At 35.1% G+C, this 6,565-nt stretch overlaps 1 long non-coding RNA gene across 2 annotated transcripts; it reads left to right on the top strand.

Moving 5' to 3' along the window:
• Positions 1–2,285: 2,285 nt before the first annotated feature.
• On the top strand, positions 2,286–3,945 carry LOC126928262 (uncharacterized). Of its 2 annotated transcripts, none has more exons than XR_007716484.1 (4): positions 2,286–2,752; positions 2,807–2,924; positions 3,012–3,111; positions 3,334–3,945. It is a non-coding gene; the product is annotated as an uncharacterized LOC126928262 (long non-coding RNA). The 2 variants fall into 2 exon arrangements; XR_007716483.1 differs by having other exon boundaries at positions 2,825–2,924; positions 3,334–3,944.
• Positions 3,946–6,565: the final 2,620 nt, after the last annotated feature.

Raw genomic sequence — 6,565 nt, 5'->3', positions numbered from 1 at the left:
AGTCGAAGTTGTTGAAGAAGTCGTGTGACATTTGTATTGTTTCCGGTTATATACAACGCTATTTCACATATCTATGTATATATATATATTATTATATTATTATATATTATTATACTAAATCTTCAGTTGGTTTAGTTGAATGTTCAGTAATGTAATTTTTACAAGGTGGTTTTGTATATTAGATGAGTAGTTGTTCGATATAATAATATGTGTGTATATATATATACATTTCACAATGTAATTTTCCATTATGTAAAATATATATATGCATATGTATATGTGCGCGTATTGTTATTCTCATTGTTTCTCGGATCGTTAATTGGTTGAATATTCCATAATGTGGATTTCGTATATAATTCTCTAGGTTCGTAGAAATGTAAATCTATATATTTATTTCTTTGCGTTTTAATGGTTTAATAACGTATACATACATATATATATATATATATATTATGAATTTTTCCCAAAGATACGCGTACGCATGTGTATATCTATATATGTGTGTGTCGCAGAGTAATCTTGTATACAATTTTCACTTTTATTAGAATGCTGATGTAGTGTAGTATATTTTATTTCTTTTATATTTTATTAGATTACCAATTATTTAGATTCACGAAGTAGGTCACACACACAGATATGCATACACGTGTGTGTATATACATGTGTTTTCGCAGAGAAATCTCATACATTTGAATCGCGGCTTGTTTTATTTATTGGTTCATTTAATTATTTCATTTTATTTGTATTTTATATGTCATTGCTGATTGGTTGTAGTGTTTCTTCTTATTGATTCATTTATTTCATTTTGATTGTCTGTCGTATAATTCTTTTTATTTTGATTGGTTAGTTATTAGTTAATTTATTATTATTGGTCGTGTTTAATTATTCATAAGTTATTGGTTCGTGGCGTCACGTGCGGAACGCGGGACGTGACACCCCCGCCCTTGGTGTTCAAATTTCCGAAGGAAATTTGACTGATCGTAGCAGATGTAGTTGCGATTGGTTGTTGGTCCATCCTAACGGGCAACAGCGCGAACTACAATTCCTTACATCAAAAGATTTCTTTGGGGTTATTGTGTCATGTTAAGATTGACATTTATGCATTGCAGACAAAATATCGCGGGTTGGAGTTTTGTTATTTGTATTTCACACAATCTACAACGCGCTCTTTGAATTTGTGTGCATAAAAACGTGTTGGAGGGTCTTCGTATGGGTCGCGATAGCCTAAGTCTAGATTATCGTACCCGTCTTTTATTATTTTTTTGTTAGAAATATAATTTATTTGTAAGGTATTAAAGTTACTACATACATGCGTTGATTGGTGGTGGATGTCCCTAATATGTGGTGACTTTTGCCAATATCGAATTAATTATCTATCTGTTAATTATTTTTAACTTTATTTTAGTAGGTGACGTGTAATTCAAATAAAATTAATATTATTTATGTATATGTGTTTCATTGCGCGTGCGTAAGGTCTATTCCCTATTCGTGACAATCTAAGATGGCCGTTCATGAATGTCCCTAGTATATGGTGAATTTTATTCATGCGGTTTTGTTATTTATTTGTTAATTATTTGTGACTTTATTTTAGCAGTTGACGTATAATTGAAGTGGGAATAATATTATTCTGTATTTATTTTAGTGTGTATAATTATTGCATGTAGTTCATTGCGCATGCGTGAGAACTGCTTCACGCTCGCGACGGATTTCCAAAATGGATGTTTGTGTACGTCTTAAATAAGAGTGTGGTGTTTTGTAAATTTGTTTGATATTGTAATAATTGTTTTGTTACTTAGTTTCAACTCCGTTCTAGTGAAGTGTCAACGTCTAGTTTTGTGTTCGTCGTAATGTGTATGCTTAATTTAACATTGTTTTGTATTTGTTGTAATATGTGTATATATACTGTGTGTTATTTTAATGTAATAGCGTGTGGATTATATCGTTGTCGAAAATATTAATTACTAATAGAATCGTTTCACTGTTTAATTATAAGGTAGTTTATATTTATGTAGCTTTTGTTTAATTGGTTTAATCTAATGCGTGCATAGTGTCACCAGTCACCACTGTGTAGTATAACCTTATTTCTTTATACGTAATTTAATATAGTAATGCTGTAATAGCTTAACACAATATGATAATTCCTAATTTTAATCATGTTTGATTATTAATGCTCGGCTAATCTATCTTGATTAATTTCTAGCCTATTTCTATTTTATTAGCTATTTCTATATCTTCCCTATTAATCTGTTGTTACTTAGTAATTATGTGATTTATTATTAGTGATTTATTATTATTTCATATTTGTATAGTATAATTTTTTGAGCTAATCTATGTATTATTGGTTAAAACTTGTTTATTGAATTATTACCGTTTGTAGTTTCTCAAATCCTATTCCTTCGATGCTGCGTTACCGTGTGTAAGGCATCATCCGGTTTTCATTATATTCAAAATACTTACTACAGATACCTTTATTCATCCTATATTTGTGAGTATAAACATATCATTTAGTTAATTAATTCAATATGCACGTAGTGCATTGTGTGAGCGACCGCTATTGTGCATTACAAATCTGTTTCTATATGTGAGGTATAATAATAATCGTGTAATGTAAGTCGAGACTAATTCATGTATTATAGATTAGAACTTGTACACTATATTATTACTGTTCATAGTTACTTCGTCTTTATTCTCCAAGTCTACACGCTACGTCGCTCACGCAAGACACCTACCCGACGTAATTGGCAATCTTGTTGTAAGTTTTAATAGTATTATTTCTTTTCATATATGTCAAGGCAATTGAGGCCAGTTCTTGCATTCGTTTCAGCTGGCAGTCGTATTCTATGTTCTACGGAGTGGATCCATAATTTATCTCTGCGGAATTCCTGCATGTACACTTCCTTCTACAATGATTAGTTGTGGACTAGGTACTTTTTACTTTCACTGCCTTTAATTATGTTATTGAATTAACACGTTTCATAGAACGCAAATAGTAATCTTTCTTTTGTTTTTAGGTTTCCACTATCTGCACTATTCGACAAGCAGTGTCGCACTTACTTTGGTTTAACCACGATATTGTTATAATCGTTTAGTACTATTATATTTTGTATTAAGGTAATTGAGGTTAATTCTTCCATTTGTTTCAGATGGCTGTCATACGTTATGTTTTACGAATATGGGCTTATGGCATGTCTTTGCATATACACTTCCTTTTACAATAGTTAATTGTTCACAAGGTACTTTTCACTTTCACCGTTTTAATCACTTTATTGAATTAATACATTTTATATTTGAGTAATGTTTAGAAAGTACATAGTAATTTCCTTTTCTTTTTAGGTTTCCATTATCCGCATTATTCGACGAGCAGCACTACACTACATACTACTGTACTGTGTTACCTTCTGAAAACGTTTCGTTTATTGTTTATTTCGGTTATGCGCTAATTTTAACTTATTTAAGTGCACTGTTCGCGGAATCCCTTTCACTTCAATCATGACGTTTTGGTTTTCTAAAATTTCTAACACTCTATGCGGTCCCGAATATTGGTCGGAAAATTTTCCTCTTCTGGGTTCCTTTAATAGATATACTAGATCTCCTATTTTGAAATTTTGCGGGTTGATTCGTCTGTCATAGTATTCTTTTGACTTTAATTTGGATTTTATCAGATTTTCTCTTGCGATTTGTTGAACGGTGACGATTTTATCGAACAGGTCTCTGAGATACTCTGCATATGTTGGTTCCATATTCTCCTCGGTTATCATCTCGCCAGTAGGTTCTCTGGCTAAGTGCCCAAAGACTAGTTCGTGTGGGGAGAATTTTGTTCCTTCGTGTACGGAGGTATTGTAGGAGAACATGGCTAATTCCACCCATTCGTCCCAGTTTCTGGAATTTTCGATGTACAGGTTGAGGTATTCAGTTAATACGTGGTGAGATCTTTCGATGGAGCCGTTGCTTTATGGATGGTATGCTGACGTGGTATATCTTTTTATGCGAAATCTTTTTGCTACTTTTTTCATCAGCGAGGATGTAAAATTTGCTCCCCGATCAGTAAGGATAGCCCTCGGTGAACCGAATCGGCAAATGAATTGTTTTACGAAAACGTCAGCTATCTCGGCCGAAGAGATTCCTGCCATCGGGATCCCGATTGAATATTTTATCAGTAAGTCTTGGATGGTTAATATGTATTTATTTCCCTTTTGTGTCTGTGGTAATGGACCGACGATATCCATACTAATTTTATCGAACGCTTTACCTGGTGTGTCTGTGAGCACCATGGGTTGCCTTGTTTTTATTCTGGTTAACTTTTTCAATTGGCATTCTTTGCATGTTCTCACGTATTCCTGGATCTCTTTCTTCATGGTTTTCCAATAGTAGTATTGTCGTACTCTTTGGTAAGTTTTTGTTACTCCCTTATGTCCTGCTACAGGTGATTCGTGCTTTTCTCGTATTATGTTGCTTCGCGCTTCCACCGGTGGGATAATTATTTCCCCGGTACAGATGGTAATAGCTATGGTTTCTCCCATGAATACTTCTTTCAGTTTCCTGATTGTATATCGCCAAGGTATTTCTTCCAGGTTTGTTTTGCTGATGCTAAAGGACGTTAATTGGTTTTCTTTTACCACATCCAGTAAAGATTTCAATGAGTTCAATATATTTTCTGGCGTTATTGGAGAGTTTCGATCTTCCTTTACGGGTAGGGACACGATGTATTTTCCGGAATCTTGATTCAATATTACTCTTCCCAACATTAAATCTCTATAATACGGCAGTTTTCCTGCTTCCTTCATTTCTAAGGCCTCTTTATCTATCGGAGTGCCATGTATATCGACGAATATTATTCTATGGTCGTTTACTCTCGTAATCGAGTCTCGCGTTTCCAAGATTCTTAGCTCTGAAAGTACCGCAGGCATTGCGTCCTTTCCTTGTTGCTGAATTGGTTCGGAAATTGTTATAGGGGGTTCTTCTTCATTCATTTTATCGATGTCGGTTATCTCTTGAGTGATTGTTTCCTCGTCTGTGTTTACGTCGATTTCGGCTAATGCGTGGTCAAAATGTTTTGTGGGTGTTTCTTCTATGGTGACGTGTTTTCGAATGGAAATTTTTTCTTGTTTTCCTGGTCTATTGTGTTGCGATAGTTCGCGTGGTTTAACTTCAAATGTGGGGGAGTCTTCGGTTAGTGTGTCTAGTTCAAATCTCTTGGGTGCGGGATATCGACTCGGTGATTCTCTATTTTCTTCTTTTCGATTTCCTTGAGCCCGTTTAATTTGTGTTTTTCCAGCCTGAATATGTTTAGAATTCTTTTCCTCGGTCACCCCCTTTTCCTTCTTTATTTATTTTATTCACAACCTGTTGAGTTTTCTCTACTTTTTTAGAATGAATAGGTTCACTGGAAGTGCTTATTATATGTAATTTATTAATTACTTGTATGGGACGTTTAGGAATATTTTCAGTAGATTTAGAATTATTCTTTGAATTTTTATTACAAACCCTTTTGCTTATAGATTCTGTTTTGGGTTTAGGGATGGCTATACTTTTATTCTCTATAGTCTGAGTTTTCTTAGAATTTAATGGCTTGACTTTGAGTTCGATAAAGTTACTTTCTGATGGTTTTATAGAAGTTTTTGAGGGTGATACGCTCGCTATCTCTTTTCGTATTATATTTGAAACGTTCACAAAATTCGTGGAACCTTGCTTTTGTATTCTTGCCGAGTTAACTGTGATATTAGGCAGGGGATAAACGTCGCCTTTCGTTTCGTCGTTCAATTTCCTAGTTTCTGCCTCTTCTGAAAGTTCTTTGATATTAGTGTTGTTTATTTTGGCTGGGGATTCGGGAGATTTTTCACTCATGATTTCGTCTGTGGTGCCGTGCGTCCTCTTGCTACTTAAAGTAACATCGTCTTTTATCGCAGCAACGGAACAGTGTTTGTATTGGAAGGTTGGTTGTTTCAAATAATCAGCATCCCTCCTTTGACTTGGATCTCCTTTGAGATGTTTATCTACGCATTTTTCTTTCCAGGTTATTGCTCTTGCTCTTTTCCTAATATCTTTCTCTATTCCCGGGTCGCTTAGACGATTCCACGACGGCGATACAAATCTCCAATCCTGGTGGTGGTTTCTGATGTTGTTACTATCGTATAGGGGACGAGTTTTGTTTCCATTATAATTATTCGGAGGTGTCGGACGATTCTGCGTCGGCGGCACGAATCTTCGATCCTGGCGGTTGTTTCTGATGTTATTACTATCGTATAGGGGACGAGTGTTGTTTCCATTATAATTATTCGGAGGTGTCGGACGACTCTGCGTCGGCGGCACGAATCTTCGAGCTCGTTCGCATGCCCTTAAAAATTGAAATACCGGTGGTCGATGGCCGTCGAACACTGGCACTGACTTGATCGTGTCTTTTAGTTTAATTGGTTGAAAATTATCATTAATGGGTCTTATTCCTCGCGGAATTAACGGCGTCGATGTGGGAATTTCGGTATCTCTCGATTCCCTACTTGCACGCAGGTCTTCTTCCACTCTGCTTAGACATGCATTAATGTCGGTTAGTACGCGAAAATTCTCGTCC

The sequence above is a fragment of the Bombus affinis genome, unplaced genomic scaffold, assembly GCF_024516045.1.
Source record: "Bombus affinis isolate iyBomAffi1 unplaced genomic scaffold, iyBomAffi1.2 ctg00000770.1, whole genome shotgun sequence".
Classification (NCBI taxonomy): domain Eukaryota; kingdom Metazoa; phylum Arthropoda; class Insecta; order Hymenoptera; family Apidae; genus Bombus; species Bombus affinis.
The sequence above is the reverse complement of the archived record's forward strand: the minus strand, read 5'-3'. Positions and strand labels throughout refer to the sequence as shown.